This window comes from Bos mutus, chromosome 13 (assembly GCF_027580195.1).
Source record: "Bos mutus isolate GX-2022 chromosome 13, NWIPB_WYAK_1.1, whole genome shotgun sequence".
Lineage (NCBI taxonomy): Eukaryota > Metazoa > Chordata > Mammalia > Artiodactyla > Bovidae > Bos > Bos mutus.
In genome coordinates, this window is record NC_091629.1 from 81,476,992 (window position 1) to 81,490,563 (window position 13,572).

At 38.0% G+C, this 13,572-nt stretch overlaps 2 pseudogenes; both read left to right on the forward strand.

The window, feature by feature from the left end:
• The first annotated feature begins 1,934 nt into the window (after nucleotides 1-1,934).
• On the forward strand, nucleotides 1,935-2,854 carry LOC102278460 (olfactory receptor 8J3-like; annotated as a pseudogene).
• Nucleotides 2,855-10,421: 7,567 nt separating this feature from the next.
• LOC102278734 (olfactory receptor 8J1-like) lies at nucleotides 10,422-11,352 on the forward strand (annotated as a pseudogene).
• The last annotated feature ends 2,220 nt before the right edge of the window (nucleotides 11,353-13,572 follow it).

Below are 13,572 nucleotides of genomic sequence, written 5' to 3' on the forward strand. Positions count from 1 at the left end.
ATAGTAGGTCCAGAGGGAAGGGGCAAATAAAGTAACTAAAACTTTAATATCTCTTGCAACAAGTAGGAAACAAACAAGATTATATTGTTGTTGTCCAGCTCTTTGTGACCCCATGAACTGCAGCATGCCAGGCTTCCCTCTCCTTCACTATCTTTCAGAATTTGCTTAAACTCATGTCCATTGAGTCCGTGATGCCATCCAACCATCTCATCCTCTGTCACCTCCCCCTCCTCCTTCCCTCAATCTTTCCCAGCATCGGGTTCTTTACCAATGAGTCACATCAGGCGGCCAAAGTATTGAAGCTTCAGCATCAGCCCTTCCAATGAATATTCAGAGTTGATTTCCTTTAAGATTGACTGGTTTGGTCTCCTTGCTGTCCAAGGGACTCTTACAAGTCTTCTCCAGCACTGCAGTTTTAAGGTGTCAATTATTGGACACTCAGCCTTCTAGTATTACTCAAAGTAATTAAGAGGAAGAAAGATTTGGAGTCAGAAACGACTAATATCAAATACTCAAAACTGTTTGGTGTTATTACTGTCTTATTTCTTCAATTGTTTTTATATCACTGCTTCATTTTTTTATTTAATTGCAGAATTTTGTTTTAATCTTCTTTAGGAGAAAAGATATCAATAACTCTGATCTTTTACTGGTCAGGCATTTATGATACATATCTTTTAAAAATTACTTTACTGAGTTATGACTGACATAAAAGAGCTATACGTGGTTAATGTATGCAATTTGATGAATTTGAAGATAAGTATATATTAGTGATACAGTTACCAAAAATCTATGCCATAAACATATCCATAATTCCCAAAAGTATCATCCTGCCCATTTTATTATTATGATCATTTTATGCATATACATAATTAACTTTTTGTTAAAGGGTAGATCTTATATTAAATGATGAAATAGTGTTGATTCTCTGGATCTAAATTTTACCTTTTCATATAAGAGACTGTGATAGAACATTTAAGGCCACAGACCATTACTGAGATCAATTAAAAGTGAGAAGGGACTATAATTGGCTTAGTTAGAAACAGGAAGCCATCCTTCAAGCAGATATTTCTAGGAAAATATTATAATTCCATGCTGATTCTTTGGCAACTATATGCAATGTAATTTTCAGAGAAACCTTATCAAAATAAATGTTTAGCATTATTACAGCAATAAAAATTATCAAAAGTGTAAAAATGACAGAATTTGAAATTTCAGTCTACATTGAATAAATGTTAATACAAGGATGGAATAAAGAAAAGAGGGCAGAATAGTGATTGGATCAGTGGTACAGTGGTGAAGAATCCACCTGCCAATGCAGGAGATGTTGGTTTGATCTGTGGGTCAGGAAGATCTTCTGGAGGAGGAAATAGCAACCCACTCTAGTATTCTTGCCTGGAAAATTGCAGGGACAAAGGAGCCTGACAATCTATAGTCCATGGGGTCACAAAAATAGAGTTGGACATGATTTAGCAACTAAATAATATTTTAAAATGACTAGATCATGCATTATTCAGAAGAAGCAAATATTTTAAAATTAAAGATCACAAGAAACATTGAATTATTTGGAAGCGTACAATTACTCAAGAGTTTCTCACATGCAGTGCAGAAGATATCAATATGATGCCATGATATGAATCATGGTTTTAAATATTTTCAAGCTAATAAGATATTCATAACTTAATAAAATTCAATAGATTGGATCTTCGAAATATTCATAATGTTAGATCATCTATTTAATTTGCCACACTTGAATATTCTCTTTAGTAGATTTCAAATTTGATTTAATAGACCTAGAAACATGAGTTCAAGAAATTCTTCGAGGAAATCTCATCCAAGGGATGATTTTGCCATCTATTGACAGTCTTAGAAAATAATTCCTTAATTTCTAGCCAAGGCCATTTTTCTTCCATATAGATGACTTTCCAAACTCATACATGGCTAATGGAAATTTCACCCAAGTAACTGAGTTTATTCTCACAGGAATTTCAGAATGTCCAGACCTCCAGATCCCACTCTTCTTTGTCTTCCTGGTCATCTATGGACTGACCCTGACAGGAAACCTAAGCATCATCACCCTCACCAGTGTGTGCCCTCGACTTCAGACCCCCATATAGTTCTTCCTCAGGCACTTGGCTATCATCAGTCTTAGCAATTCAACTATCATTGCCCCTAAAATGCTGATCAACTTTTTAGTAAAAAAGCATACCACCTCCTTCTATGAATGTGTCACCCAACTGGTAGGGTTCTTGATTTTCATTGTAGCTGAGGTGCTCATATTAGCTGTGATGGCCTATAACCACTATACAGCCATTTGTAACCCCCTGCTCTACACGGTGGTGGTATCTCAGCATACCTGCCTTCTCATTTCCCTCACATACCTCTATAGCTTTTCCAGAGCTGTTGTAGTTTCATGTTGTATATTTTCTGTGTTTTAATGTTCTTTGCATGTAATCAATCATTTTACTGTGATACTGTCCTTTTGTTAGCATTGTCTTGCTCTGATTCTTCATTTCCAGAAACAGTAGTAGTCATATCTTCATCTACAAACTTGATGTTTTCCATAACTGTAGTTGTAGCATCTTATTTCAACATCATTTTGTCCATTTAAAGGATACATTCATCAGAAGAAAGGAAAAGAGCCTTCTCCGCCTGTGCCTCACATATGACAGCTGTGTCAGTCTTCTATGGAACTCTGCTTTTCATGTATTTACAGCCTCGAAATAACCATTCACTGGATACTGATAAAATGGCCTCCGTGTTTTATACTCTGGTGACCCACATGCTGAATCCCATGATCTACAGCCTGAGGAACAAGGACGTGAAGGCTGCCTTGAGGAAATTTCTGACAAATTAGTGATGGAATGTTAAAACTCTATAGATCACTGAAGAGATGGTGAAGACAGGATGCCATTGTGTGGCATATAGTCTGAAAAACATTCAGTTCAGTTCAGTCGCTCAGTCGTGTCCGACTCTTGGCAACCCCATGAATTTCAGCACACCAGGCCTCCCTGTCCATCACCAACTCCCGGAGTTTATTCAAACTCATGTCCATCGAGTCGGTGATGCCATCCAACCATCTCATCCTCTGTTGTCCCCTTTTGCTCCTTCCCCCAATCCCTCCCAGCATCAGAGTCTTTTCCAATGAGTCAGCTCTTTGCATGAGGTGGCCAAAGTACTTGGAGTTTCAGCTTTAGCATCATTCCTTCCAAAGAAACCACAGGGCTGATCTCCTTCACAATGGACTGGTTGTATCTCCTTGCAGTCCAAGGGACTCTCAAGAGTTTTCTACAACACCACAGTTCAAAAGCATCAATTCTTTGGCACTCAGCTTTCTTCACAGTCCAACTCTCACATCCATACATGACCACTGGAAAAACCATAGCCTTAACTAGACGGACCTTTGTTGGCAAAGTAATATCTCTGCTTTTGACTATGCTCTCTAGGTTGGTCATAACTTTTCTTCCAAGGAGTAAGCGTCTTTTAATTTCATGGCTGCAGTCACCATCTGCAGTGATTTTGGAGCCCCCCAAAAATAAAGTCTGACACTGTTCCCACTGTTTCACCAACTATTTCTCATGAAGTCATGGGACCAGATGCCATGATCTTAGTTTTCTGAATGTTGAGCTTTAAGCCAACTTTTTCACTCTCCACTTTCATCAGGAGGCTTTTTAGTTCCTCTTCACTTTCTGCCATAAGGGTGGTGTTATCTGCATATCTGAGGTTATTGATATTTCTCCTGGCAATCTTGATTCCAGCTTATGCTTCTTCCAGGCCAGCGTTTCTCATGATGTACTCTGCATAGAAGTTAAATAAGCAGGGTGACTATATACAGCCTTGATGTACTCCTTTTCCTATTTGGAACCAGTCTATTGTTCCATGTCCAGTTCTAACTGTTGCTTCCTGACTTACATATAGGTTTCTCAAGAGGCAGGTCAGATGGTCTGGTATTCCCATCTCTTTCACAATTTTCCACAGTTTATTGTGATCCACACAGTCAAAGGCTTTATCATAGTCAATAAAGCAGAAATAAATGTTTTTCTGGAACTCTCTTGCTTTTTTGATGATCCAGTGGATGTTGGCAATTTGGTCTCTGGTTCCTTTGCCTTTCCTAAAGCCAGCTTGAACATCTGGAAGTTAATGGTTCAAGCTGAAGCCTGGCTTGGAAAAATTTGAGCGTTACTTTACTAGCATGTGAGATGAGTGCAATTGTGTGGTAGTTTGAGCATTCTTTGGCATTGCCTTTCTTTGGGATTGGAATGAAACTGACCTTCTTCCAGTCCTGTGGCCACCGCTGAGTTTTCCAAATTTGCTGGCATATTGAGTGCAGCACTTTCACAGCATCATCTTTCAGGATTTGAAATAGCTCAACTGGAATGCCATCACCTTCACTAGCTTTGTTCATAGTGATACTTTCTAAGGCCAACTTGATTTCACATTCCAGGATGTCTGGCTCTAGGTGAGTGATCACACCATCGTGATTATCTGGGTCGTGAAGATCTTTTTTTGAACAGTTCTTCTATGTATTTTTGCCACTTCTTAATATATTTTGCTTCTGTTAGGTTCATACCATTTCTTTCCTTTATCGAGCCCATCTTTGGTATCTCCAATTTTCTTGAAGAGATCTCTAATCTTTCCCATTCTGTTGTTTTCCTCTATTTCTTTGCATTGATTGCTGAAGAAGGCTTTCTTATCTCTTCCTGCTATTCTTTGGAACTCTGCATTCAGATGCTTATATCTTTCCTTTTCTCCTTTGCTTTTCACTTCTCTTCTTTTCACAGCTATTTGTAAGGCCTCCCCAGACAGCCATTTTGCTTTTTTGCATTTCTTTTCCATGGGGATGGTCTTGATCCCTGTCTCCTGTACAATGTCACGAACCTCAGTTTATAGTTCATCAGGCACTCTGTCTATCAGATCTAGTCCCTTAAATCTATTTTTCACTTCCACTGTGTAATCATAAGGGATTTGATTTAGGTCATACCTGAATGGTCTAGTGAATCAAGGGAAATTACCAATACCAGAGTTGTTATCAAAATCAATATTTTTTTATATGCTCACCTTTATGAAGAACTGAATTTTCTGCTATTGTGTTCTTCTGATATTTCTTTGGGTAGGGAGAATATATGCTTTTCCTCTTTCTTTGTAATGTTCCTGAATAAGTAGTATGGAATTTAAATAATCTGAAAGATTTAAAAAAGAAATTGCCTGTGGTTCCTGCTAATTCTCCAGGATATTTTGCATATTCGCTAGCAGAAAAATTATAAGGAATAACTTAAGGAAAGGAAGAAAGCAGCATAAATGATCTGTAGAGTTCCATGAAGACCTACATGCCATAAAGTACTTACTCACAGAGTCAGTGATTTAAATAACAATAAAAGCATTACTGTATGAGTTCTATTTCAGCAAAACTGAAACAGTTCAAAAAGTCAAGATAAAATTGTAAATGAATCATCACTGCATAGTTTTTTTTTTTTTAATTTATTTTTCCAGTAAAATAGGTATTAGGCCCTGGGTTAAAAATATATCATATGACCTATATGATACAGATATTACTATCCCCACATCCAGAGGACACCAAGCTAAGACAAACTATATCATTTGATCAAAAACATGCAATTGGTGACTAGAAGATTTGAAATTAAAACCTCATCTTTGAGTGATATACATACATTGACCTTTAATATGACAAACACATAATTCTTGCAGTGCAATGTGTTACAATAATAATCATCTAAATGGTAGTGTTTTCTGAGCTATCTCATCATTCTTGCATAATGTTCAGCACAACTTCATAGACATTAAAATACAAAAGAAGATAATATATTCCCTCTAATAACATTTACCCATGCTCTCTTCCTCTATTACTTCCTCATGTAGAATTGAGGGGAATTCATATCTAGTTAAAGATGGATCTAAAATGTAAAAACGGGTATGCTTTAGTAAATGTGCCATTTGTTCCTAATACCTAAATCAAGATATAGAACATTATCAACACCAAAAATGGGCCTGATATTTTAAATGCCCCCAAAATATCCCTACACCCTAGGCTATTCCCATTATAATGCTGAACAACATCCTCCAACTTCCACTTACTGCTGCTATAGGCTTATTTTCCCTGTTTCTGAATTTCATATAAGTGGAATCAATAAACAGTTTCAAATAAGTAGTCTTTCACTCAGCATAGTGATATTGAAATTTATCTGTGCTGCATTTATACAGATACATAATAATTGACTGCATGCATATATCCCATCTTTAACCATCCTCCTATTGATGGGTATTCGAATTTTGGCTTGTTGTAATAAATCTCATGTTAACACTCCTATATAACTATATGTGTGCATATATGTGGGGCTTCCCAGGGGGTAAACAATCCCCCTGCCAATGAAGGAGACATAGAGATGAGATGCAGTTTCCATCCCTAGGTTGGAAAGATCCTCTGGAAGAGGGCATGGCAACCCACTCCAGTATTCTTCCGTGGTGAATTCCATGGACAGATGAGTCCATAGTGTTGCAGAGAGTCGGGTGCAACTAAAGTGACTTAACATGCTTGTGTATAGGTGTATTAATTTCCCTAGTAATAGATCTATGAGGGAAATTATTGGAACATAGATAACTATATATTTAACTTTATAACAAACTGCAGATTTCTAAACTAACTGTTTCATTTTCATTACCTAAAACCATGTATGAGAATTCATACTTTCCCCACATACTTGCCAATATTTGAAGTCAAAATTAAATAAAGAAAAAGATTTATAAATTGAAACTGAGATAAAAACTAATATTGTGAGTTTGATTTTAATTTGCTGCTGCTGCTGCTAAGTCACTTCAGTCGTGTCCGACTCTGTGTGACCCCATAGATAGCAGCCCACCAGGCTCCCCTGTCCCTGGGATTCTCCAGGCAAGAATACTGGAGTGGGGTGCCATTTCCTTCTCTAATGCATGAAAGTGAAAAGTGAAAGTGAAGTTGCTCCAAAATCACTGCAGATGGTGATTGCAGCCATGAAATTAAAAGACGCTTACTCCTTGGAAGAAAAGTTACGGCCAACCTAGATAGCATATTCAAAAGCAGAGACATTACTTTGCCAACAAAGGTCCATCTAGTCAAGGCTATGATTTTTCCAGTAGTCATGTATGGATGTGAGAGTTGGACTGTGAAGAAAGCTGAGCGCCAAAGAATTGATGCTTTTGAACTGTGGTGTTGGAGAAGACTCTTGAGAGTCCCATGGACTGCAAGGAGATCCAACCAGTCTATTCTAAAGGAGATCAGTCCTGGGTGTTCTTTGGAAGGAATGATGCTAAAGCGGAAACTCCAGTACTCTGGCCACCTCATGCGAAGAGTTGACTCATTGGAAAAGACTCTGATGCTGGGAGGGATTGGGGGCAGGAGGAAAAGTGGACGACAGAAGGCGTCACCGACTCAATGGATGTGAGTTTGAGTGAACTCCGGGAGTTGGTGACGGACAGGGAGGCCTGGCGTGCTGAAATTCATGGGGTCGCAAAGAGTCGGACACGACTGATCGATTGAACTGAAGGACACTTTGATGGTCTGCTTATTCTTTACATGACAAAAATGTCATTATTTCCTTTGCTAACTGCTTTCCCTGCAATAGAATGGTAGTTTTAAAGGCATTAATCCTATGACTTGACTACATGTCATATATCTTTCGATTTGTGAAAGTCAAAAGTTATATTTGGATATTGCAAGTGAAGAAGAAGTTACAGGTACCTGAAAATAATCATCACCAATTTAATCTAAGAGAAACCATTTATGTTAGTATTTCCAGATAATATACAGGCTGTTCAGTGGCATTTAAATTTCAGATCAACAACAAGTGCTTTTTAGTATTTGTTTAATATAATATTTGTTTTTATAAATATACCCAATGTAATATTTGGAAAATAATAATTTTAACTACATATTATTCATGAAACATTGTATATACCTAAAATAATTTTATTTATTTTAAAATTGACTCTGAAGTGAAGTGAAGTGAAAGTTGCTCTGTTGTGTCTGACTCTTTGTGATCCCATGGACTATACAGTCTGTGGAATTCTCCAGGCCAGAATATTGTTGGTATAATGGAGTGAGTAGCTGTTCCCTTTTCCAGGGGGTCTTCCCCACTCAGGGATTGAACCCAGGTCTCCCACATTGCATAGGAATTCTCTACCAGCTTAACCACTAGGAAGCCCCAAAATAAGTTTAATGCATATTCTTGTGTATGAAAATAACTCCCATGCATAAAAAAGAAAATTGCTCAGTCGTGTCTGACTCTTTGCGACCCCACGGACTGTGGCTTACCAGGCTCCTCTGTCCATGGGATTTTCCAGGCAAGAGTACTGGAATGGGTTGCCATTTCATTCTCCAGAGGATCTTCCCGACACAGGAATCGACCCAGGGTCTCCTGCATTGTAGACAGACGCTTTACCATCTGAGCCACGAGCGAAGTCCTAAACTTGGATAATTTTTACGTGTTTGTTTTTCTTGCTGGTTTCTTAGCACTTGTTTGTTTTTCAGAAAAGATTTTACAAACTTAGTGAGTAGACTGGTAAATAAGTATAATGATTTATTAAGAGTTATGAGAAAGTCATGAACCCCACATAACTCCTAACTGCTATCACCAGGACTGAAGATTGAAAAATCAGTCATCCCATTACATACTTTTTGTATTCTGTCTACTCTAAGTATTAGTCCGCAATGAAAGTGAAAAGTGAAAGTGAAGTTGCTCAGTCATGTCCGACTCTTTGCGACCCCATGGATTGTAGCCTACCAGGCTCCTCTGTATGTGGGATTCTGGAATACTGGAGTAGGTTTCCCTTTCCTTCTCCAGGAGATCTTCCCAACCCAGCGATCGAACCCCAGTCTTCTGCATTGCAGGCAGACGCTTATAAAATGTTGCACTACGATGCTAAAAAATCACCAGAGATACCTTTTCCCAAATAAGAAGAATCGGCAGGGTATCCCTATCTATTTAAGATAGTGACGCAGTTCTTTTGGATAAATAACCGGAAGTTGTAAGTTGAATCGCATGGGGAATTGCTAATCAACAAATATAGTTTCATTTACATAAGATTGAATAAGATATAGAGATCCACTGTACAATATGGTACCTCTAATTAACAAGACTGTACAATTGACCCATAAATCATTTAATGGGTCTTACTGCATGCTATATATTCTTAAAGAAGAAAGTTAAAATAAAAAATTATAAAGGAATGGGCAAGGTAAAAGAATCTGGAATTTAAGAAGGAGATAATAACTGACACTGAACATGGAGATACACTTAGTAAGCATTAGAATAATCCTAGCACAGCTGAAGACTTCAGAGTTGTAGGACTGATACTAGAAATCTGAATTTCTTTGCTTAATCCAAAGTGTCTCTCTTTGTACAATGAAACCTATTACAGCAGACCAGGCAACACCTGGTCCTTATCTGTGCATGAGGAAGGAGCCTGAAAGCAGAGTGGGACTCGGTAGAGAAACAACCATTTCCTACTCCAGGGGATCTTCCAGGGATCGAACCTGGGTCTCCTGCATTGCAGGCAGATTCTTTACCACCTGGGCCACCACGGAAGCCCAGAGAAACAGCAGAAAATACTGTCTAGGAAAGAGGAATAGAACTGGCTCAGCAACCTTCAGGATTGCCTTTCTTTCTCAATCCCACTCCTAGGATTGGACTAGCTTCCTGGTTTGATAAATCAGAACCTCTGTAGCATAAGAGAAAATAACAGCTAAGAATAAAAGTTTTATATTCTAGGTTGTGTGCTCTTAGTTCAACTGGTACTTTTGAATGTCATTAGGGAAACAGAAAGATTGAGATGAAAATTTAGAGTTCAAAAAGCCTGGTCCAATGTGATATGAATAGAAAAAAACGATATGTATTTGATTGTGGAATGCATTGAAAACAAGGCTAAAGATTTTTTTCAATTATTCTAAAAATATCTCAGATTACATGCTACCCAAAAGTTTTAATGACTGCTATCTGACTATCAGCTAATATGAATCATGACGTGGAGACCAGAAGGATACAATAGTCCATGGCAGTATTAATGCAAGCTTGACCTAAGGAAGGGGTACTTAAGATGGGAAATATCAAGAAAACCGGCAAAAAAAAAAAAAAAAAAAAAAAACCAATGTGGAACTCTGACAGAGAAAATTAGAGGCTGTAAAAAATTGCAATGTGCTTTACAGTGGTTGTTTTTTAACATTTATTTTTTTCCATTTAGGAAAACTATAAGCTGGAGTACACTAGATTTCAGCAGAAGTAGAGGAGCTGACATAATTTGGAAACATGATTTCAGGAAACCCCACCTCAGGAATTGCTCTTGTCATCTAATGGCAATCCAAGAAAATAATTACTTGGAAGTTTGTAACCACATTTTCTTTTCTTCCCCAAATAGATTAATTTCCAAACTGTTACATGGCTAATGGAAATTTCACCCAAGTCACTGAGTTTATTCTCACAGGAGTCTTGGAATGTCCAGACCTCCAGATCCCACTCTTCTTTGTCTTCCTGGTCATCTATGGATTGACTGTGACAGGGAACCTAAGCATCATCACCTTCATCAGTGTGGACTCTCAACTTCAGACTCCCATGTATTTCTTCCTTGGCACTTGGGCCATTATCAACCTTGGCAATTCAACTGTCATTGCTCCTAAAATGTTGATCAACTTCTTAGTAAAGAAACACACCACCTCCTACTGTGAATGTGCCATTCAGCTAGGCAGGTTCTTGGTTTTCATTACAGCTGAAATTTTCATGTTAGCTCTGATGGCCTATGGCTGCTATGTGGCCATTTGTCACCCCTGCTCTACATGGCAGTGGTGTCTCGGCGGATCTGCCTTCTGCTAGTTTCCCTCACATACCTCCATAGCTTTTCCACATCAATTGTGACTTTGTTTTCTGTATTCTCAATGGCTTATTGCTCTTTCAATGTAATCAATCATTTTTACTGTGATATTGTCCCTTTCTTAGCATTGTCCTGCTCTGATACTTCCTTTCCAGAAACAGTAGTATTCATATCTGTATCTACAAACTTGATGTTTTCCATAACTGTAGTTGTAGCATCTTATTTCAACATCATTTTGCCCATTCTAAGGATACATTCATCAGAAGGAAGGAAAAGAGACTTCTCTGCGTGTGTTTCACATATGACAGCTGTGTCAGTCTTCTATGGAACTCTGTTTTTCATGTATTTACAGCCTCGAAATAACCATTCATTAGAAACTGATCAAATGGCTTCAGTGTTTCATACACTGGTGATCCCATGTTGAATCCCAGGATTTACAGCCTGAGGAACAAGGACATGAAGGCTTCCTTGAAGAGATTTCTAACAAATGTGTGCTGTTGATGTCTTTTAGGACTCTATAGGTCAATGAAGAGATGGTTAAGATAGGCTGCCATTGTGTGGAGGAGATTCTTACATCATTAGAAGCTAAAGGGATGGTCTATTTTCCCATTTTACAATTTCTGTTTTGAGGAAAGGTCCTAGTTTGCACCATTCAAATAGAAATCTTGACTACAACCCAGGTTTTCTGATCTAAGAAACAAAAATGTTTGAGCCAATAGTTACAGAAATTTGGGGGCTGAATTGAAGAAAAGAAAGAGCCAGTGAAAATCAGATCCTTATTCTTTGTATGAATTTTCCAGTTCACTGATCCTGATACATGTGGCTGTGGGGGACAATTCCAGTATCCCAGACAAGGCTAAAATATGAACTAGTATTTATGTAATCACCCATGAGGCAGAGTCTGTAGTTTAATAAAAACCATGTTAAATAAATAAATAAATAAATAAAAAGAACAAATAAAATCAACTCACTTAAGAAGATGACAATACTCAGATATCTTCAGAGCACAGTGTCACCATGTCCAAAATAGACTTCAGACTTCCTAACACACCAGTATATTCAATGCAACAAAATTAGAGTAATGTTTGAAGTGATAGGGCTTCCCTGGTGGGTCAGATGGTAAAGAATCTGCCTGCAATATGAAAGACCTGAGTTTGATCCTTGGGTTAGGAAGATCTCCTGGAGGTGGGCAGGACAATTCATTCCAGTATTCTTGGGGCTTCCCTGGTGGCTCAGAGGTTAAAGCATCTGCCTCCAATGCGGGAGACCCAGGTTCGACCCCTGGGTCAGGAAGATCCCCTGGAGAAGGAAATGGCAACCCACTCCAATATCCTTGCCTGGAGAATCCTATGGATGTATAAGCCTGATAAGCTATAGTCCACGGGGTCGCAAAGAGTTGGACACGACTGAGCGACTTCACTTTCTTTTCTTTCTTTCTTTTGAAGTGATGACAGAGAGAGATTCTCACTTCCTGCTTCCTTTCCTGTCTTCAGAATGTTCCTCTATGTGCCTTAGCTTGCAATTTTATCAGTTTTATGGCCTCTCATACCCACTTAATCTCCTGCATTCCAAACTGCTTTGTCTGGAAATTTTTGGAGCGAGAGGGTTTTCCACCATTACTACTGATCGCACAACTCTTCTTTGTATCACTGTAGCAACTTGAGACAGAATTAAAAAGAAACATCAGAAACAAGAGAGTCTAGGGGGAAAAAATCTGAAAAAGTAGATTTATCTAGCAAATTTTAGTATTAAAAAATCAATAAAAAGAAGAAAACAATTAAAATGGGCAAATATTAGAACTGTAAGATGTGGGTATATGAATAACCAAGTACATAGAAAAGTGTCCACTTTCACTAGCCAACAAGTAAATGAAAATTCAACTAACAATGACATTATTTTATCTCAATTCCATTTATAAGCTATTTTTAACATGTCTATATCAAATATTGACAAGGAGATGGGGAAAATAGAATTCTCATACATGGCTTTTGGTAATGTAAAATGTTACCATAAGTTCAGAAAGTTAGAAGGTTCTTATAATGTTAAATATGCATCTGTTTATGTTACAGTAATTATTTCTTAGATCTAAAACTAGTAAAAATAATTCATATATACACAAATGCAAAAGTAGGAAGTCAAGAAACACGTGGAGTAACAGGCAAATTTGGCCTTGGAGTACACAGTGAAGCAGGGCAAATGCTAATAGAGTTCTGCCAAGAGAAAGCACTGTTCCTAACCAATTTGGTTCTTTGTAGGAGCTCTCTTCCTGGATTGTATGTGGCTTACATGGTCTCTTCTGTGTGTGTATGAAAGAGTGTGATGTTTGTGTGTGTTTATGTATAAAAGTTGGAAAAATCTCATGCAATTTCCTCAAAATTAAGTAAGAATATTAGTGAGTGGAAACAGAAGTCAAAGTTTAACACAACTGGAAGCAGGCTTCTCAAGACTAATTCTCCTAAAGCAGAGTTACACCGCATGTATGAAATGCTCAAACCAGGACCAGAACTTACTGCTGGTGTGACTCCTGTCGGTCAGCTCAAAATCCATTTCAGGTCCCTCCCTGGTCACTAAGTAACCAATGTGGGCAAAGTCCTAACATTAAAAGTGAAAGGTCTTAAAAACGCTTTTTTCCAGAATTTTCTACGTATTAAACTCTGTCATCTCCTCCTGTTGCCAAAGAGTAGTGTGAATAGGTTATACAAACATGTTCAAATATTTCTG